At 39.2% G+C, this 22,976-nt stretch overlaps 1 pseudogene; it reads right to left on the bottom strand.

Annotated features, from left to right (window-relative positions):
* Positions 1-1,963: 1,963 nt before the first annotated feature.
* On the bottom strand, positions 1,964-20,025 carry LOC117405497 (transmembrane and coiled-coil domain-containing protein 3-like; annotated as a pseudogene).
* Between the last annotated feature and the right edge of the window lie 2,951 nt (positions 20,026-22,976).

Consider the following 22,976-nt stretch of genomic DNA (forward strand, 5'->3'; position numbering starts at 1 on the left):
AGAGGCTGCAAGCATCCGGCAGACGCATTTTGCTATGTCTGCGGCCAATTTATCAAGACAAGAGCGAAAAAGTACTCCGTGGAAGCATCTGCTAAGGTGTGTGAGGCCTACAAGGCATATTTCGGCATGCCTGTCGGGGATCAAGACAAACCCTGGGCACCTCATTTCACCTGCGAGCACTGCAAAAAAACTCTGGAAGGTAAGATGGACAATTGTTGCTCGGAATTTTATGTTATAAAATTTGTTAATTTTTAAAATTGTAAAAGTTTTTAATTTTAAAATGTTTTACAATTTTCAATGTTATTGAAAAAATATATCATATATGAAAAATGTTGCGAGAATCTCTTACACATTAGTCATGGGTGAAATAAATGTATTTTTGTAGGATGGTACAGAGGGGAAAAGAGAGCCATGAAGTTCGCTATCCCAAGAATTTGGCGGGAACCCACTGACCACTCAAGCAACTGCTACTTCTGCATGGTGGACCCTTCCAAGCGGACCGAGTTCTCTGTGGGGAGGAACAACGTCAAGTGGAAGCCACTGGTGGACCCCCGGAAGGTGCTGATGCCACCACTGCACATCAAATTGGGCCTTATGAAACAATTTGTCAGAGCTCTAGATAAGGAGTTGGCAGCCTTCAAGTACCTTCAAGACTTCTTCCCTAAGCTATCTGAGGCAAAGGTCAACGCCGGTGTCTTCGTCGGACCACAGATAAAGAAGATCCTGGAGTGCAATGAATTCCCCAAGAAGCTCACTAGTAAGGAGAAAGCAGCTTGGAACAGCTTTGTCGCAGTGGTTCAGGGCTTCCTGGGCAATCACAAGGCCGAAAACTATGTGGAGCTGGTTGAGACTCTGGTGAAGAACTACGACACAATGGGCTGTAGGATGTCCCTCAAAGTCCATATCCTTGATGCTCATCTTGATAAATTCAAGGAGAACATGGGAGCGTACTCGGAGGAGCAAGGCGAGCGCTTCCACCAGGATATACTGGACTTTGAACGCTGCTACCAAGGACAGTATAACGAGAACATGATGGGAGACTACATTTGGGGGCTGATTCGTGAAAGTGATTTAATGTATAATCGTAAATCTCGAAAAACTACTCACTTCTAAATCTTTTGTAGTCATTTTTGTATTACTTTAGTATAAATACATGTTAATTTGGATTCATATGTTGTTTTTTTTCTGACTTTATGTGAACGAAAAGACACAAATTCGCCCGTTTTCTCATTGGAAATAGGTACATTTCAAAATATCACTGTCCTGGTCACAAAAGCAAAGTTTGTGGGGAATAATAGCCATAAGCAATTAGGAAATAACGCTTACTACCCAGGAACAAAAATTGTGTTACATAGTGTTATCAAACTAGTTGCTTCACTTACTGTGACTGACTTGCTTTGGTCGTCAGCAACGTGTTTTTCAGCAAGAAACTGAGACCTTTTCCTGTCCCAACACCAAGTATTACTTTCCCTGCCACTGCTGTAAATACAAAACTAGAGCCATCAAGATTACCATGGCCAGCATGCACATGTAAAAATATTGACAGAGGCAGATATACTCAATATGCTAAAGAATGTCTTAAGCGAGTTTCATCACAATTGGTTAAGTATTCCTGTGAACTACAGTACAGACAGACACTCATATACTGTACTAAATATGTACAAAAGAATGTCTCTAGTAAAACTCTACAGTTTGATATCCATGCATGCAATGCGGTTCTGTTCTCTTCCTGTCACTTTAAAAATAATTCAATATTTTAAAAATAGATATTTAAAAAAAAAAAACTTCACATGTGAGATCTCCATAGCAAATCTAACCGCAAATCTCAATAACCAAGTTTGATTGCAATTTAATGAGCTCTTCTCAGGATTCATGTGACACACCATACAGAAATCAGTTTGTTAGTTTTGTTTAAATACAGCACATTTTATTTTATAATCATAGTTATTTATCATTTCTCCTAGCATAATTTCTGTGCATACAGTCTTCATTTCATATTATAAAACAACTGATATTTATATGTAAAAAAACGCATAGTTTTTTTTTTTTTTTTACAATATACATTTTCTGCAGTTGTCAAATACATTGACACAAAGAAAAGAAATAACAAAAACAAATTCTAATAACAAAAGACCATTGTAGTTTCTGCTTTCTTACAGAATTATAATGTACTACAAAGGTATTCACACTATTATACTGCAAAAAATGCATTAAGTTAAAATGCATTTCAATTATTTAAAATAAATACCTACATTTAATATTCACTTTCCCAAATAAGTAAACCACACTTTATTAAAGACTTTTTTTAAAGTTATTTGTGTCAGTAAACTTTTTCGAAGGTTAAAGAGTTTAAGCTATTTTAAAGAAGATGTTTCATGAATAGACAACCTAGAGTACATAACTCATAACATCAGGCTTTGAAACATAACTCATAAAATCAACGTACTGGTATTTTTTCTTTTGATTGTTGACATCCTGACAACTTTTTACATTTAAAACTTTAAAGTCTGTTTCAAAGCTTTTTTCAAAAAACTGCTGTAATTCCATGTAGCCTCTACTAAGCAGTTTCGCCATGTTTTCTCACTAAATATGCAGTGTAACCTGTTAAATACAGTACTGTGTGCAATAAAGCTAAAATAAATGCACAAGTTAAATCCGGATAATGCACCACTGGATTTCATTAGAGCATTTTACAGCACTGGCAAATCCCTCTGGATTTCATCAACCACCTGCTTTTTAGGTTAATCCCAGGATAACCAAGGACAGGTGGTTGCACTTCAGGGTGATTCCCCAGTGACGGGAAAATGCTTCAATACAATCTAGCCGTGGCTTATCCAGGTGGGGTATAGGGTGATCAAATCAAGCTGCATCCAGTATTAGATCACTATCCTATAGTGCTACAGTATTTCATTAATTGAAAAGGATGCATTCAATGAACATGCACTCAATGAACATTTGTGTATGTGATCAATCTAACGATGAAACAGTATGCATTAATTTGTCCCACAGAAGCCGTTTCTTATCTTCTTTCCATGATGGATAAGCAGCACACATTTTGAAAGCCATAATTTCTAAAAGAAAACAGTATTTGAAAAATCAAAGCAATAATCCATAAAGTTATGATCGCCTCATGCAGCAGCACTACAATACAGCACATATTTAAACCTTCATTATAGTATTGTTCTAGCAGCATTGTTTGTTTCTATTATAAAACATAAGCAATGTAAACCCAACAGCATTACCGTTATTTATGTTTAAACTTAAGCATAAGTTTTCCACTTACAGCGTTCCCCTGCTACAAGTAGGACGTGCTTGACTGCCTTATACTGGTGCAGATTTTTACATTCGGTGTGATGAGCAATTTCCTTCAAACATGGTTAAATGTTTTTCATGAAGTGACAAAACAGGGTTTATACAAATGCTGTTTTGGCTTTGTCTTCAGTCAAATTCAAACCTATATTATTAGAGAAGAAAACACCAAGAAAATCCTCTACTGTATTAACAAGCCATTTTATTTTTAAAACTCTTAAAGCTGCTCCATCACAGACCTCTTTCATCTGTGTTTTTTTATCCTATTTCGTGATTTTTCTAATGGAGGTCAATAAATGACACCCAAGGGAAAACACTAGCCGAATAAATGTAGTGTTAACAGGCAGTGGTATTCTGCTCCACCACCATCTGGATCATGAAAATAGACCTCACTGTCCAGGTAATGCAGAGGACATGAGGGGTGAAGGTAAAGGCACTTAAAAACTTTAAAGAGCTATTCTGTAACTAAGGAGCGGAAGTGTTTATTCCTTATAAATTCATTGTAAAGCTTATTATCAGCTGCAACCTCCATTTTGTGTAATGTGCATGTACTACTAGAATGATTTTTGTCACACTTTCAGAAAATATGTCACGCTTTTAACGTGAGGCCCCGTTTTTGTCACAAGCCGATAACCTACAGTACTTTATTTAAAAGCCTTCTCTCCTTCCCAATTCATATCAAGGAGAACAGATCTGAACGTGTTTGTGGGAATGAACAAACAAGACAGAAATTTTGAAAAAGGCAGGAATGACAGAATAAATATTATTATTATTATTATTATTATTATTATTATTATTTATTTCTTAGCAGATGCCCTTATCCAGGGTGACTTACAATTGTTACAAGATATCACATTATTTTTTACATACAAATACATTATTTTTTTTTACATACAATTACCCATTTATACAGTTGGGTTTTTACTGGAGCAATCTAGGTAAAGTACACTCATTTCTGATTAATACAAATACACATTAAAAAACGACACCTAAAAACACCAAAAACAATAAATGAAAAAAGGTTGAATAACACATTACCCTGAGTTTCTTACCCAAGTCATTACAAAGGAAGCACCTGCACTGGGTTCAGTAAGAGCTTACTAACAATAACATGTTTAGATTTGGTTTTGCTAACATTTGAATATAAACGAACACAAATAGTCCATTGTTAGTTTTGACAGTACAGGCAATCGTACCCTTTATCTCCCAATGCACCCAGCAATTTCAAACCTGGCGAGACGGTATAACCAGACAAACTCTGTGAATGACAGGCCACGAACTGGGAGACCAAGAGTCACAACACCTGCCCAAGATCGACAGATCATTTTGCAGCATTTGTTAATCAGCACAATAAAAAGTCACTGCACCTGCTCTAAAACTGAGTTTGAATTTTATCCAAATATAAGCGATACGTTTCTTTTGATGCTCAAATATAAGTGATACGTTTCTTTTGATGCTCAGTATAATTATATATATATATATATATATATATATATATTTACAGTGCCGTGAAAAGGTATTTGCCCCCTGTCTGATTTTCTGCATTTTTGCATATTCCGGACACTGAATGTTATCAGATCTTCAACCAAAACCTAGTATTAGATAAAAGGGACCCTGAGTGAACAAATAACACAAAACTTTGATACATATTTCATTTATTTATTAAAGAAAGTTATGCAACACCCAATGCCCCCGTGTGAAAAAGTAATCGCCCCCTTAGACTCAGTAACTGGTTATGCCACCTTTAGCAGCAATAACTGCAAACAAACGCTTCCTGTAGTTATTGATTAGTCTCTCACAGAGCTGTGAAGGACTTTTGGCCCACTCCTCCATGCAGAACTGCTTCAACTTAGTGACATTTGTGGGTTTTCTAGCATGAACGGCTTGTTTCAGGTCCTGCCACAACATCTCAATGGGGTTTAGGTCTGGACTTTGACTAGGCCATTCCAAAACTTTAAATTTCTTGTTCTTCAACCATTCTGATGTAGACTTGCTTGTGTGTTTCGGATCATTGTCTTGCTGCATGACCCAGCTGCGCTTCCGCTTCAGCTCACGGACGGATGGCCTGACATTCTCCTGTAGAATTCTCTGATACAAAGCAGAATTCATGGTTCCTTCAATGATGGCAAGGCGTCCAGGTCCTGATGCAGCAAAGCATCCCCAAACCATGACACTACCACCACCATGCTTGACCGTTGGTATGAGGTTCTTACTGTGGAATGCAGTGTTTGGTTTTCGCCAGACATAACGGGGCCCATGTCGGCCAAAAAGTTCCACTTTTGACTCACCTGTCCATAGAACATTGTTCCAGAACTCTTGAGGATCATCTAGGTGCTTTTTTGCAAACTTGAGACGAGCATTCATGTTCTTCTTAGTGAGCAATGGTTTCTGCCTTGCTACTCTGCCATGAATCCCATTTTTGCCCAGTGTCTTTCTGATGGTGGAGTCATGAACACAGACCTTAGCCGAGGCGAGAGAGGCCTGCAGATCCCTGGATGTTGTTCTAGGGTTCTTTGTGACTTCCTGGATGATTTTACGCCTTGTTCTTGGAGAGATTTTAGCAGGACGGCCACTCCTGGGAAGATTCACTACTGTCCCAAACTGGTCCCATTTGGACAATATGGCTCAGACTGTGGTTCGGTGGAGCCCCAGAGCCTTAGAAATTGCTTTGTAACCCTTTCCAGACTGATAGGCATCAACAACTTTTTTCCAGAGGTCTTCAGGAATTTCTTTTGTTCGTGGCATGATGTGCCTCTAGAACCTGTGTGCTGACAACTTCACTCTGATGGTAAGGGCCAAAGTTAGTCAGATTTATATTGGGCAGGGCTGGCCCAAATCAGGCCTGGTTGTTAACCAAAGTACTCAGACAGCTGACCCTAATTATCCCTTTAATTGGGTTGAGTTAAGTAGGGGGGGCAATAACTTTTTCACACCTGAAGATTGCATGTTTGATTACCTTGCACACCAAACTAATGAAAGAAGCATCAAACTTTGGTGTCATTTTTTCTCTCAGACTCCCTCTATATACTATTACAACCCACAAAAAATCTCACCAAATACAATGTGAAAAATGTGCAAAAATGCAGAAAATCAGACAGGGGGCAAATACTTTTTCACGACACTGTATATAAACCAGGTGACAGATCAAATCACCAATAATTAATTGTCACAAAGCAGTGATTCGAAATTACTTGTCAAGTAATTGACCGTCTATCGGGGCGAGGTGCACATTTCATGGTAGCAGCCTTCCATAGAGCCGGGGCCAACAAAAGACGTGGTTACACTCAGAATCAGGAAGTAGACCTAAAAAGACAAGTGAAAAAAAGCCATTAACAGCGAGATGAAAAGCAAAAGGGACCAACTCTTCTTTGCCTAATATCCACACAAGATAATAGCAAAGACTTTGAACAGTTGGAGAAAATGTAGCATGTTAGACTCATTGATATTATTGCTGAAGATGCTGCTTTCTGTTGCTCAGATAGACACCTGTAATAACAGTAACTTGCCTGAGCAGGAGGCCATTTTTTTGCCCAGTATTCAAAACTGAACACCTGGCTGATTAATTCTGGGAACATATACCATCTAAGTAAGACTATTGTGGCTCAATTGCTTTGTAACAAGTACCATAATCACATACAAATCTATACAATAGTTGCACACCAAACACATTTTAAAAAAGGCAAAGTGAATAATGAATTGAAGGCTAAATCGTTGAGTTAACATTCCTTGCAAAGGTTGCTGGGATACAGAGTTGCAAATAATTCATCTCCCTGTAGCTTCTGATCTGTCTTCTTGTCACTGTCTCATAGGAATCAATGTGGTTTATGTGACTTCTCCCCAGGTTACAGCAACCAGTAAATCATATAGGCAAATATAGGACTAATTAAAGCTAGATTTTTTTTTTTTTTTTTACTATTTCCTGTTTCTAAATAAATTGACCACCACATAAAAATCAAACAATAAATATAAACTAATATATGTTCTTAATTGTTAACTGAACCAATAAAACCTCCACTCATGTTAATTATTTCATTGTACCTTTTCATATGGTATAGGATGCCCCTCCTGGTTTAGATCCTGGTAAATATATATTTCATGTCAATTAGCTCCCTGGTAATTTAAGAAATGTTAATGATTCACAGCACTAAAAAACATTACAAAATATGTATATAAAGTTTCATTTATTTTATAGTACTCTTAAATTCCATTTCCAAGAAGACCATTAGAAAATGTTTATGTCATGGGCTTATAAAATTTAGAAAATACTGAAATGTAACCAAATTCGCTTGCTCTATTTTGGGGGGTAAATCTTTTGGCAGGAGCAGACCTTCCAGGATCCAAAGCGTAAAAGGTTTATTTGCCTTTTAAAACAATGTGTGGCTAAACACAATATAAGAACATAAGAAAGTTTACAAATGAGAGGAGGCCATTCAGCCCATCTTGCTCGTTTGGTTGTTAGTAGCTTATTGATCCCAGAATCTCATCAAGCAGCTTCTTGAAGGATCCCGGGGTGTCAGCTTCAACAACATTACTGGGGAGTTGGTTCCATACCATCACAATTCTCTGTGTAAAAAAGTGCCTCCTATTTTCTGTTCTGAATGCCCCTTTATCTAATCTCCATTTGTGACCCCTGGTCATTGTTTCTTTTTTCAGGTCAAAGAAGTCCCCTGGGTCGACATTGTCTATACCTTTTAGGATTTTGAATGCTTGAATCAGATCACCGCATAATCTTCTTTGTTCAAGACTGAATAGATTTAATTATTTTAGCCTGTCTGCATACATGCCTTTTAAACCCAGGATAATTCTGGTTGCTCTTCTTTGCACTCTTTCTAGAGCAGCAATATCCTTTTTGTAACGAGGTGACCAGAACTGAACACAATATTCTAGGTGAGGTCTTGCTAATGCATTGTAAAGTTTTAACATTACTTCCCTTGATTTAATTTCAACACTTCTCACAATATATCCGAGCATCTTGTTGGCCTTTTTTATAGCTTCCCCACATTGTCCAGATGAAGACATTTCTGAGTCAACAAAAACTCCTAGGTCTTTTTCATAGATTCCTTCTTCAATTTCAGTATCTCCCATATGATATTAATAATGCACATTTTTATTGCCTGCATGCAGTACTTTACACTTTTCTCTATTAAATGTCATTTGCCATGTGTCTGCCCAGTTCTGAATGCTGTCTAGATTATTTTGAATGACCTTTGCTACTGCAACAGTGTTTGCCACTCCTCCTATTTTTGTGTCGTCTGCAAATAAAGCAAACATAGTCTTGCTGTTTGCTGAAACCCGGGATTGAACCAGGGACCTTTAGATCTTCAGTCTAACTTTCTCCCAACTGAACTATTTTGGCTTGACGAAATATAAATCCACACAAAACACAACATTCTCCACGACAGGGGGTGAAGTAGCAAAACCAAATATACCACTCTGATCGATGGCCCACAGACATGATCCACTTGATGCACTGGCTGCTCTTCTGATTCTACAGTTAATACTAGAGGTCAGTTTAACTGTTATATAAAAACAAAAAAAACCAAGACAATGGCTTATTGGTTAAGACAGATGGTTCAGACAGTGTAGTGCTGTACAAAAGCTGACAACAGCAGCCAATCTGAAAGGGACATGAGAGATTTGAACCACATATTGTTGCATCTAACACACTGGATATTTAATTTAATCATGTGGTCCAGAAAGCATTTGATACACTACCGGTTTTAAAGTGTCCTAGATATGCTTCAGTTATACATTTTTTTGGATCATATAGTAGGGTTCTTAAATACTTTTCCATAAAAAGCCATTAAATTAAAGCTGGGTATAACATTTATTTTAAAACAAGCACTTATTATATACAATACTGTACCTACCAATAGATGCAAAGAATATAATGTCAAAGAAATCTCTTATTGGTTCAATGCAGGACATGACCTCTTCAGAGATCAGGTGACCTTGTGATGACATGAGAGCTCCAGCCAAAAAACAGCCCAATTCCATTGAGACATCCAGCATCTCTTATCTGAAGTAGGGAAATCAGACTCATTGAAAACAGCCCAATTCCATTGAGACATCCAGCATCTCTTATCTGAAGTAGGGAAATCAGTCTCATTGAAAACAGCCCAATTCCATTGAGACATCCAGCATCTCTTATCTGAAGCAGGGAAATCAGACTCATTGGAAACAGCCCAATTCCATTGAGACATCCAGCATCTCTTATCTGAAGTAGGGAAATCAGACTCATTGAAAACAGCCCAATTCCATTGAGACATCCAGCATCTCTTATCTGAAGTAGGGAAATCAGTCTCATTGAAAACAGCCCAATTCCATTGAGACATCCAGCATCTCTTATCTGAAGTAGGGAAATCAGACTCATTGAAAACAGCCCAATTCCATTGAGACATCCAGCATCTCTGTTATCTGCAGCAGGGAAATCAGACTCATTGAAACCTTTTTTAAAACTTAGAATTCCAGAAGAGATTTAAGATTTTCACATTTTATTTCCTTCTATAAAATGAATAATAAGGGCCTCCCTTATTAAATGATATCCAATGGCAATAAATATAATTTGGGCTATCCTCTTCGTCATCTTTGCTAGCATGATTGGACTGTGTTGTTTCATTCACCGATTGCTTCCACTGTGCCAGTTTGTATTGCAATTAGTGTTATCTGGGTAAACAACCTGTGAATAAAAAAAAAAAAAACACCGCTCTCTGGGGTATACACAACTGTCTTGTTCCTAATTTCTTTAAAAATGAAATATTGCGCCAGTGGCTGATAATTATTATTTTTCATTATTCAAACATATAAACTCCACTCACAGGGAGGCTTAAATAATGTTAAATAATGGTATCATCCATCTGCATGGCAAAGATTTGACTTCAATGGCGATCAGCAGTTAGGCATGGAAAACGTTTAAATCAGAGTCTTCTTTACCGGAGACGTTTGACGGCAACAAACCAGACAAATCATGCACAGGACAGTTTGGTTTGGCACCTTTTAACTGAAGCTCAGCACTTTGATACTTCTATACAGCATATTAATAGAAAATCTACTTGCAGCTTTCCTTTGCAACTCTCTGGTTCTCACTATACACAATCATTTTGATTTATTTAAAACAATCATATGGACAAAGTCACGCTCCAATACAAATATTCGTCTGCTGTGTAAAATAAGCAATATAATTATTAAATAACATACTGTCAACATAGCAAAGATGAAGGCTGACACTCCCAAGACAAGTATCTCCTTATTCCCCTTGCACTCTGCATGCAGTTTTATATATTGTAATGGAAGCAACATAGATGTCTGGTTACAATCACAAATAAACAATGTGAAATCTCTACTTATTTACCTGTGCTTGTTCCAACTATTTTGCTTGTTCTGACTGCTGGTACAGTACCTGGCATCCTAAGCCCTTGAGCTCTCGCGGGCAGATGCTTGAGCTGTATCCAAACCAACTTAATCTAGTTCCGCTCTCAAGAACTCAGTCTCTGTCAATCCCTGAAGCAATTTCATAATTGTTTTAGCATCTATTACAAATTATTAATACAGCTACCTCTGTCCCTTTTTTTAAACTTAAAGCCAATACAATACACATATTTATTTCCTCAGCCTGGATGTCAATCAGTGGATCTCTAGTTACCTGTTATAATTGCTTCCTCCTGCTTGGATGAGGGTTGGCATCACAGCAATGAACAAGCTAAGCAGGACATCCTGCATGACCAGCATTCCAAGCAGCACACTCCTGTAGTCAATCTCACCTGCCCGGTGAAATAAAAACACAATTAACTGTAATTGAACATTTTTTGGACTTTAAACTGACAAGCAGTCTAAAGGGTTTGAGTAAAATGAATGGAAGTTCAAGTTACACAAAACAATAACCCACCATGATTTTGTCACTGAAAGATGCTAAACATGTACAGAAGTATTTATACAGTCCCTTCCACTACTGAATGTTGTAACAGCTTTGGTAATCACCATTGCAGATACACATTTTTGGAGGGTAAAATGATGAACAAATACATTGTTTTTCATTGGTAGTAAATGATTAACATTTGGGAAACCACTACATTTGCAGGATTCCTTAATAAAATCTTTCTCCAGTATTTGAAGGCGGGACAGTTATCTATGCAGGGATACCAAGATATTTATTGAGCACAGTGTTGAGCTGTGGTAAGATGGGCAATAAATACCCCTCCCCTTGTCCTTCTGCATTCCTAGAAAACAGTTAGAGGTACCACTGCACTTCCGAGATAGCTTTCTCATTTAATTATTTTTAATTAAAGATGGAACTGTTATCTATATACTATGCTGGGACACCGAAATATTTAATTAGCAAATGAGCGGAGTAGCATTATTCATTACCTTCCTTTCTCCCCTGGCACTCCCAGAAAGAAACCTGGACACAAGTGGTGTGCTGGACAGCGACAGACAGGTTGGAACAAAGACAGTCTGCGCTGGTCTGATTCTTAAAACCTGTCCCCATAACAAGCCAAAAGCCACCATCAGGAATGTCATGCAGCAAGGTCCTTGCACTGAGATTTTCCAGACCTAGAACAGAAAATAAAAATAGCAAAACAGTTACTAAAACATAGTTTACAAATCAGTTGCAAATAATATTCTGTAAAACCTTTTTTTTTTTTTTAAATACAAGGCATGTTAAGGTGTCTTGTTATGGGCCTTTGATCATGACATGTTGAGATAATAGCATGAATATTTATAATTATAAATAATGAAGCAGAAACAATAGGATTCAAAACTCTCAAAGCAGAAGCCAAGTAAATTAATTGACTTGTTTGTAGGCCCTTCGTCAGCAGCATTACCACATTCGTGTGAAAGTGGGTGAAATGTGACTCATATCAAAATTGTGTTACTGTGATACAGGAAGTTAGTCCTAGGGCTGTGCCAAGGGTGGAGTGTTGATATGCAGCAGGCAGTATTCAAATCTTTTGGTATCAGAGTTGTGTCTCTCATGGTAAGTGTTATCATGCTGTTAAGGTTCTCCACTCTTCAGTTTATAAGGGTCAGTTTCATATTGTAATGGATGACATGCCCATAATTCATCGGTTCCAACCACTCAACACTTTGAAGTGTTGATATGATTAAAAAAAAAAAAAAAAAAAAAACATCTCCACTTGACCCTGACTTTTAAATTCAAGCAGAAATTAGCCACAAATTATTACAAAATTAGAGAACCCTAACACATGCATATCCAGCAAACACAGCTTTATTAAAAAATAAAGTGCAAAAGATAATAGACACACAAGTGAATAGAAGTGACTATGAGTATCAAGAACAAACTGCACAATATAAATCACCTTAATATAAGCAATGAACACAGGATATAGATACTGCACCTTTCTCAGCTTTTCAGGGGAAAACTCCAGACCCACAAAAAACAATGTAAAGAAGACACCAAATTCTCCCAGAGTTTAAACCTGCACAATTGACTGGGAGATAAAAGCTATATTTAATAATATATCAAATATAGTCAAACTTCACATAAAATACATTTATTAAGTACATTTTTTAAGATGGATATTGAGGAATAAGCCCAGGTGAAAAATTGAATGGTTGCATACTTTATATGCACCCTATCATCAGGGAGATCGCTATAGAGAGATATATGGTAGTAAATTAAACCTATCTTGTGTATGAATGCATTGTGATGGCTGGGTGTAGGCTGTAATATTAGATAATCTCTAAAAGGTCTCTGACAGCCAGTCAAGTTTTTTTTTTTTTTTGTACATGTAAAATCAGATATCACTATTCTGTGTTAAAATGTTGAATTATTAACTCATAACTAATTTAACAATCTCTGCTTGAAGTGGGATCCAAACCAACTCCTCCAAGGGAGACAGCAACAAGACCACTAGGCTAGTGTTGGAGTCAGTCGCTAATTACAGGCTGAAGCCATTCAATGCTTTGGTTAAAAAGTTATTCTTTGTGCCACATGCAAGGAACAGCTGTGGCAATACCCTAGACTTGCCATAAGGTTTGGGTGTGTATTTAGTCACAGTCATTTTCCTGCACCCTTCTTATCCCCACTGCGGATGAAATCCCCTGGAAAGGATATGAGTGGAGGTGGTCATACCCGTGCACGTCATACTTGTATTCTTCCATACATCTGGAGAACTGCTTAATCAATTGTCATGAAACTTGGTATTTGCATTTTTTCATTTAAATTAATGAGAATATCAGATTCTGGAGATATTATGACAAACTTGCATAAATCTGAAGAAGCGCTTATCAAATTGTGATACAATACAATACAAATGTATTTTTATATAGCGCCCTTCACACCAAGGCATCCCAGAGCGCTGTACAAAGTTAAAAACAAAACAAAATAGCTAATGTACACAATACACTCCAGCTATATAACCAATTATTTAAAAGCACATTAAAAAAGTAGGTTTTCAATTTAGATTTAAAAGAATCCAGTGATTCAGTCTGCCTAATGGTAATCGGAATAGAGTCCCACAACCGAGGAGCAAAAAGATCTGGCTCCAGCTGTTTTAAGATGACTTTTTGGAACAATTAATTAAAAGTTCTGCATTTTCTGATCTCAAAGAACAACTAGGAATATACAGAGTTAGTAGTTCTTGGAGATAGGATGGTCCTAATCCATAAAAGGGTCTTATAAGTTATAACAGCAACTTCAAAACAACAATTTGGTAGATCACTGGTAACCAATGTAAAGGAACTAAGCACTGGAGTAATGTGTTGTGAACGACAAGTATGAGAAAGCAGCCTGGCAGCTGCATTCTGAACAAGCTGAAGCCTTCTGAGTTTGATTAAACACTGAACTGCCAATTCGTATTCTGTACCATTCTGTACATACTGTTGATGTGTGTCATGGTCATCATGACGGGGATGCATGTTACTGAGATACCTGTTCAAACCGACTGGAGTGACTACCATGACTTTACAGTCAATTGTTTTGAAGAGCGAATAGAGCTTTACCTTAATACTATTGAGTCCAGATGGTCCCAAGAGAACTCCACATATAATATAGCCAAACATTGTGGGAAGAACAATCACTGTACACAGCCAACCACAGGGCAGGGATAACATTACGACAGTCACAATATCCTGTAAACAAAAACAAGTATTTAACAGCATTAAAGATATAGAGCTGTTAAAATAACATCTATTACTACCACTTGGTAAGTCCCACATTTCCCTACATACAGTACTGGTAAAAGACGCATATGTTGGGGGCTCCCTAGTGGCGCATCGAGTAAAGGCACTCTGCGTGGAGTGCAGGATGCGCCCTGTAGCCTGGAGGTCACCGGTTTGAGTCCAGGCTATTCCACTGCAGGCCATGGACGGGAGTTGCCAGGGGAGCGGCGCACAATTGGCCAAGTGCTGCCCTGGGTGGGGAGGGCTTAGGTTGGTCAGGGTGTCCTCGACTCACCACACACCAGCGACCCCTCTAGACTGGCCGGGCACCTGCAGGCCTGCCCAGAGCTGAATGGTCCTCCGACGCTATAGCTCTGAGGTAGCAGCAATAGTGAAAAGAAGCGGGCGGCTTACGACACACGTTTCGGAGGACGCGTGTGTTCGTCTTCGTCTCTCCTGAGTCACAGGGGGGGTTGCAGTGGTAAGCCCGGCTTAAAATTGGGCATTTCAAATTGGGGAGAAAATGGGGTAAAAAAACAAAAAACAATTGGCGATTCCAAATTTTCAAAATAAATAATAAATAAATAAATAAAAGACGCATACGTTACAGCGTGTTAAACATGTATTTGATATTCCTGTTTAACTGGTTTCCCTGTGAATCTTGTCTATGTGTCTTCATGTAACCTCTTTCAGAAATGCAGGACTGAAATAGGTACAGAACTACTCACTCGGCCACTTGTTCTTCACCAATTGCTAAAAATATCATTAAATATACAAATTTACCATAATGTGTGAATCCTTCATATAAGAAAATGTAAGACATATGAAGTAATGCATAATTGTGACGAGGTAAAGCGATCCCGTGCTGTAATCCACCCTCCCAGCCGCCAGGGGGCTGTGTGCCAGCCTAGAAGGCCCCAACAGAGATGGTGTGACGTGGCAGTTCCACCTTTGGGGCGGAAGTCCCGAAAGGACGGTCGCCATCTTTGTTGAGGGCAACAACACGGAATGTGCTGGAAAGTCCCAGAACTGGGAGGCGATTATAATGCAGATCGCTGATTGGTGTTCCGCTGATTAGGGGGTGTTCCACGGCACATAAAGGGGGCCGTGTTGTAGCAATCGGGGCTGGTATCTGGAAGCACGAAGAAGTGTGGGAGAGGTACTGAGGGTTATTAAAAAAAAAAAAAAAAAAAAAATGCTAACTGTGATTTTTCGGCAGACCTAAACAAACTACTTTAGAAGGGAGACAACCAACCAGGAAGGCGGACACCAGAACGGCCAGAAAGGCGAGAACAGCCACCCAGAGCTTGTAAAAATTTACTTGGTTGATGATTTGTTTTTGTCTCTCCACATTTCAGTTAGCGTTTCTCCTTTGTTTGGACATTTTCTTTTGTTTATTGCCGTCATGATTATCATTATTAGTGGGCAAGAATAAAGGAAAAAGAAAAGAACCTGTGGAACATCACACCACTGTCTGGATTTTATTATTTTTACACCTCCACCCAACTCAGCTATCTGTGACAATAATATGATAAAATTTAAGTGAATTAACATAATAGGAAAACTAAATTGAATTACAGCATAATCCTTTAATTGCGTTTAATCAAGTGTTCTGAAGCATGTGTTTTCAGTCTTACATTTTATAGTATCTGCAAATATGTCGGTCAGTATAAGTGGTGCTGGCTTATACTATATATACTGCACTAGTAAATAGATGACAGTCAAAGATACACTGTAAATAAAATTATATATTTATTTATTTATTTAATTTATTTTGATAAATTTAGTAGTCGCCAATTGATTTTTATCCCATTTTCCCCCAATTTGAAATGGCCAATTGCATTATTTTAGGCTCAGCTCACTGCTACCACCTCCGCGCTGACTCGGGAGCGGCAAAGACAAACACAAGCTGTCCTCCGAAATGTGTGCCGTCAGCCGACTGCTTTTTTCACTCTGCAGGCCCGCCATGCAGCTACCTAAGAGCTACAGCATCGGAGGACAACGCAGCTCTGGGCAGTTTACAGGCAAGCCCACAGACGCCCGGCCAGTCTACAGGGGTCGCTGGTGCATTGTGAGCCGAGGACAGCCTGGCCAACCTAAGCCCTCCCCACGCGGCTGTGGAATAGCCTGGACTCAAACCGGCGACTTCCAGGCTATAGGGCACATCCTGCGCTTCACACGGAGCGCCTTTACCACAGTTAAAAAAATATTTTTAACTGTGTTTTTTATAGCTAGGTATGCAAGTACCATATACCTTGCTAAAGTAGTTCACCATAACCCACATCTGAAGTTGAATGTTATCCAGAGATGGAATTAAGACTCCCATTGCATAGCAGTTTGAAACATTCCTGGTTTATCTATCAGTTTAATAAGAAACACCTGAGCTTGTTACCTGGCATATTTCCATCCCTCTCATCACAAAATCAGTGTACCTTGATGAAGTGGTGATCGGCTCGCGGCATGGTGGAGTCTCGGGGCTTGGTGAGGATGTACTGGTTGTTCTGGGAGTCAATCAACATGCTCAGCCCTAGGTCATATTCTACCTCCCGCTTGGAATAGTTCCTCCGGGAGTCCTGCTCGTCATCCTCCACCCGGAGAACCGCTTCCACCTTTGACCTGCCGAGAGGCAGAGAGAGAAAGAGAGAGAGAAGTAGTGCCTTTAGGTTGCATCCGCACACTTCATGCTGGGTTCATTTCATTTTCCTGGAAAAAGTGTTGGCCCAATACTCAATTGTCTTAGTATTTTATGGGGCCACCTTTAACGCGAATGTTTTAGTGTAAAAGTTAGTTCCTCAACAAGACAGAGGAATGTCTAGAGCAGAGTTGGTCTACACTTTCTTACACATTGTGCCTGTTTGACTTGACAGTTTGCTTTAGTACACTCCTTCTTCTACCTGTGATTTTCATAGGATGGCTATGACAGTCTGGCAGCAACTGACCCCCGCCCCACTACCCTTGTCCTTCCACTGCAATGCCACACAGTTGTTTATGGATGTCTGGTTATCTCACAGGCCTCCCTATTGATCTTCTCACTAAAAGCACCCAAATATCACATATCCTTCACGGTCAGGCACACTCTTGAAAAAAATAAAGATATATAGATATATGTGCATTACATTCAAACTACTTAGACATCAGTAAACAAGGTATAGAGCAATATACAGACAATGATTATGCTGTTTTTTTAACAGTTTTTTTCACAAGGGATAAGCTCATTAGTTGAAATAGGTGTCTACATAGGGACAACTTTATCAGCACAGCAACATGCACTCCATCAGTGTATTAGGTAGCTGTCAAAAAAATGTGTTTTTTGTCCTGAACCCAATTTATGTATTGTAGCTGAAGCCTTCCCCAATGCTCTAGACTAGATGCAGTCATGTGTCCCACCCGTGTGTATTTTTGTATTTTATGTTGTCGGTTATATGTATTATTGTAGTGGTGCACGGAGTGTGGGTTATGTAGCACAGGTGATGAAAATCTATATTTGTATTTAGGCACAGGGACTGTACAATCACTTCACATGCAGATTAAAGTGGGTATTTGTATGGGTGAAAGGGGAGTGCACAATTAGTTCACGTGCAGACTGTGCCGAGATTCAACTGAATGATTGATTAGCAATCGAGTGTCGGCACAGCTGCATAAAAGACTGAGTGTTTCACGCACACAGGGTTGGGTGTACAGTGAGGAGGTACGCGAGAGGGAGAGGAGAGAAAATTAAAATAATAAAAATTGCTATTCGTGCTGGCTTAGTACCAGCGTGATACTTGTTGTGTTTAGTGTTTGTCCACTGTTTGTTTGTTTGTCTGTTTGTTTTGGCCAACGTGAAGTTTTGTTTATTCAGTGTTTTGTTTTCTGTTTAAACCTTTTATTTTCAATAAACCGGCGCAACAGCGCAATTCACTCACCATTCTGTGTGTTTCTACCTGGCCTGACATCACCACACAAGCCAACCTGTCACAGACCTACAGCACAGGTACCAAGAGGCACTGCTTTGACTTCTTACCCAGAGAAGTGCTAACTACTTCCTAGGGTAGCTGCTGTTATCCAACTACAGACCAGGCACAACCCATTTTAGATATGGAGATATAAGGAGATGAAACACGAAAGAGAAAAAAAGTCTTCACATACTAGCTTGTTATCGTCGAAAGCATGTTCCTCAATCTCCTCCTCCAATCGATCGGCTACTTTCCGGACATCTTCTAAGATTTCATCCAGGATAGACAGACTCTTGCTCTGTTGCTGCATGCTTTTGAGGGTCACTTCTTGATGTTTCTCAGCTGCCATGAGCTTTACAAACTCTTGTTCCTCCTATCATTATTTGTCAGGAAGAGAAAGAACTGAAATGAATTACCATAGTCCCACTGCAAACTTTTTTTGCCATCTCTTCCGGGCAAGTTACTGGTTTTTTAATTAATCATTTAAAAAATGATTAATTAAAAATTTTAACTATAACAAAACTCCCAGAAAGGATAAAAGAGAAGCCAGGTTTAATTCAAGACCACATGTCACAAAACATACGTTGCAAGCCACTATAAATTTAGAGTGGTACACTGCTACAGATAAGGATGGAAAACCTAGCTTCAAATCTTAAGTTTACTGGAAAAAAAACTACTAGCAAAACAGAATAGTATGATGACCTAAATCGGTCGATGTAACCCGGTTTCTAAAGTTTGTTTAGATTTTCTTTTTTTTCTGCTAAACATAGTACAAGTTAAACATTTACTGGTATGAAGATAATGATTTCTGTTTTGTGTTTATGTATTGTAAACTGTACAGATTGTATCTAAGATCGAGAAGTTATTCAGCTCCGACAGTATTGGGTCATTCCAACTGTGTTTCCTCCATTTGTGTTTGATGGAGACGAGGGATCCAAGGTAGCTGTGTGTTTACAAAACAAGAGATGTGCAACCGCAATGCACCACATGGTGAGAACGTGTGTGATGGCACTCATATGATGAACTATGATCTCATTTTTCTCCATGTGGGAGATTACTTTTATATTTAACCTGCCATTGGACCCTGAACGACTTCCCTAGTACAGTCACCTGTAACGTCTCCCTTTCTTAGCTACTTACCTTAATGGCAGCCTCCCTCAGGGCCTCTAGCCGCTGCCTGCTGCTCTCCTTCATGTTCACCACATCCTTGTAGTCCACCCTGCAGCACCCTCTGTAGGCCGTGGATGGCCTGGAAGACCGAATTCTCGCTCTCGTTCAGCTCCTTCTGGAAGATCTCAAAGGTGTGCACCTGGAACAGCTTCTCGGCGTCCGACAGCCTGGGGTTCTTCTCCACTGCCCTGATGGCTCCCTTCAGCTTGTTCAGGACCACGGCCTTCTGGAGGAGCAGACCGGACATCTTGCGGCAGTTCTCAATCACCCACTGCCTCCCCTGCGTCACAGTCGCAACCTTGCCACGATGAAGCTTGATCGCATGCTTCGCCATGCCCATGTGTTCCATGGCAACCAGCAGCTGGCACTTCAAAAGGGCCACGAAGATCCACAGCAAGACGAGGCAGGGACCCTTCATTCTTAGTTACAGTGCCTTGCGAAAGTATTCGGCCCCCTTGAACTTTGTGACCTTTTGCCACATTTCAGGCTTCAAACATAAAGATATGAAACTGTAATTTTTTGTGAAGAATCAACAACAAGTGGGACACAATCATGAAGTGGAACGAAATTTATTGGATATTTCAAACTTTTTTAACAAATAAAAAACTGAAAAATTGGGCGTGCAAAATTATTCAGCCCCCTTAAGTTAATACTTTGTAGCGCCACCTTTTGCTGCGATTACAGCTGTAAGTCGCTTGGGGTATGTCTCTATCAGTTTTGCACATCGAGAGACTGAAATTTTTGCCCATTCCTCCTTGCAAAACAGCTCGAGCTCAGTGAGGTTGGATGGAGAGCATTTGTGAACAGCAGTTTTCAGTTCTTTCCACAGATTCTCGATTGGATTCAGGTCTGGACTTTGACTTGGCCATTCTAACACCTGGATATGTTTATTTGTGAACCATTCCATTGTAGATTTTGCTTTATGTTTTGATCATTGTCTTGTTGGAAGACAAATCTCCGTCCCAGTCTCAGGTCTTTTGCAGACTCCATCAGGTTTTCTTCCAGAATGGTCCTGTATTTGGCTCCATCCATCTTCCCATCAATTTTAACCATCTTCCCTGTCCCTGCTGAAGAAAAGCAGGCCCAAACCATGATGCTGCCACCACCATGTTTGACAGTGGGGATGGTGTGTTCAGGGTGATGAGCTGTGTTGCTTTTACGCCAAACATAATGTTTTGCATTGTTGCCAAAAAGTTCGATTTTGGTTTCATCTGACCAGAGCACCTTCTTCCACATGTTTGGTGTGTCTCCCAGGTGGCTTGTGGCAAACTGTAAACGACACTTTTTATGGATATCTTTAAGAAATGGCTTTCTTCTTGCCACTCTTCCATAAAGGCCAGATTTGTGCTGTATACGACTGATTGTTGTCCTATGGACAGAGTCTCCCACCTCAGCTGTAGATCTCTGCAGTTCATCCAGAGTGATCATGGGCCTCTTGGCTGCATCTCTGATCAGTCTTCTCCTTGTATGAGCTGAAAGTTTAGAGGGACGGCCAGGTCTTGGTAGATTTGCAGTGGTCTGATACTCCTTCCATTTCAATATTATCGCTTGCACAGTGCTCCTTGGGATGTTTAAAGCTTGGGAAATCTTTTTGTATCCAAATCCGGCTTTAAACTTCTCCACAACAGTATCTCGGACCTGCCTGGTGTGTTCCTTGTTCTTCATGATGCTCTCTGCGCTTTAAACGGACCTCTGAGACTATCACAGTGCAGGTGCATTTATACGGAGACTTGATTACACACAGGTGGATTCTATTTATCATCATTAGTCATTTAGGTCAACATTGGATCATTCAGAGATCCTCACTGAACTTCTGGAGAGAGTTTGCTGCACTGAAAGTAAAGGGGCTGAATAATTTTGCACGCCCAATTTTTCAGTTTTTTATTTGTTAAAAAAGTTTGAAATATCCAATAAATTTCGTTCCACTTCATGATTGTGTCCCACTTGTTGTTGATTCTTCACAAAAAATTACAGTTTCATATCTTTATGTTTGAAGCCTGAAATGTGGCAAAAGGTCGCAAAGTTCAAGGGGGCCGAATACTTTCGCAAGGCACTGTATGTCTCATCTTTCTTATTAGTGGGAGACCTGATGAATAGAAGCATTTTTACTATACAAGTGTAGCCTATATTATATACACCATAATCCCTTTCACACACAATACAATGCACATTGTTTACCAATGGAAGACATGTCTATAGCATTAAACTTCAGTTTTTTTAACTTTCAGATACTTGCATGACACTGACCTTTGGGCTACAGTGCTCTATGTCGAGTTACTGTAAAAACAGTGAATTCATTACTCAATAAATGACTTTAGTCATTGTTTTTTGTGTCTCCCAAGATTGTTCCCAGCAATGCAGATCTTGTGTCTAAAAGGCACAAGATCTGCATTAGGCAGCAGTGTGGAGTAGTGGTTAGGGCTCTGGACTCTTGACCGGAGGGTCATGGGTTCAATCCCAGGTGGGGGACACTGCTGTTGTACCCTTGAGCAAGGTACTTTACCTAGACTGCTCCAATAAAAACCTAACTGTATAAATGGGTAATTATATGTAAAAAATAATCTAATTGTAAGTAAAAATAATGTGATATCTTGTAACAATTGTAAGTCACCCTTGATAAGGGCGTCTGCTAAGAAATAAATAATAATAATAATAAAAGTTTGTGTTCATATAAAAAATGGTTACTGCTCAGCATATACGGTAAAGGGCTTACAAACAAAACATACTTTAAGCTTCACTAGCCTGACCAATGAAAAGTCTGAACTCATGTCAAAACAGATGACCTTGACCAAGATTCTCATGTCTTCAAAAAATAACTGTGCTAAGGAGTTTTACAGTTATCAAGATCTGACCAAAAAACATAAGTGTGACATACTGTAGTTAAGCATGGAAATAAGACCCCCACTGCACAGCAGTTTGATCCATTCCTGGTTTTACTATGGGTTTAATACAACCCACTTGAATATGTTACATATACACTGTGGCTAATCAAGCTCGTGGTAAAACCTGGAATGGGTGAAACTGCTATGCAATTGAAGTCATTTTTTTATCCCTGTTAAGGTACATACAGGCAGCACAACATCCCTGCATCACCATTACTCAACACGGTAGTTTCACAACCCACTTAAATGTTCCTGTCCTCAACGCTGCTACCCTGTAAAACAGTTGTCAGCGGAGTCATGATCTTCACGTGATGCTGTTTTGTAATAAAAGGTGCCTCTTATAAGGGCTTGTGAGCACTCCCAAGCTGTCTGACTTAATCAATGCAAACACTGTTTTGTTGAATGGCAAACTGTTGGAATAACCACTGCCATACAGTGAAAGAACATTCAGTGCAGTTATTACAATATTCCAAAAAATAATAATAATAATAATAATAATAATAATTCTAGTCATTGCGTCATTACTTAGCGATATCATATACTTGCTGTTTGTTTAGTT

Source organism: Acipenser ruthenus, chromosome 9, assembly GCF_902713425.1.
Source record: "Acipenser ruthenus chromosome 9, fAciRut3.2 maternal haplotype, whole genome shotgun sequence".
NCBI lineage: Eukaryota > Metazoa > Chordata > Actinopteri > Acipenseriformes > Acipenseridae > Acipenser > Acipenser ruthenus.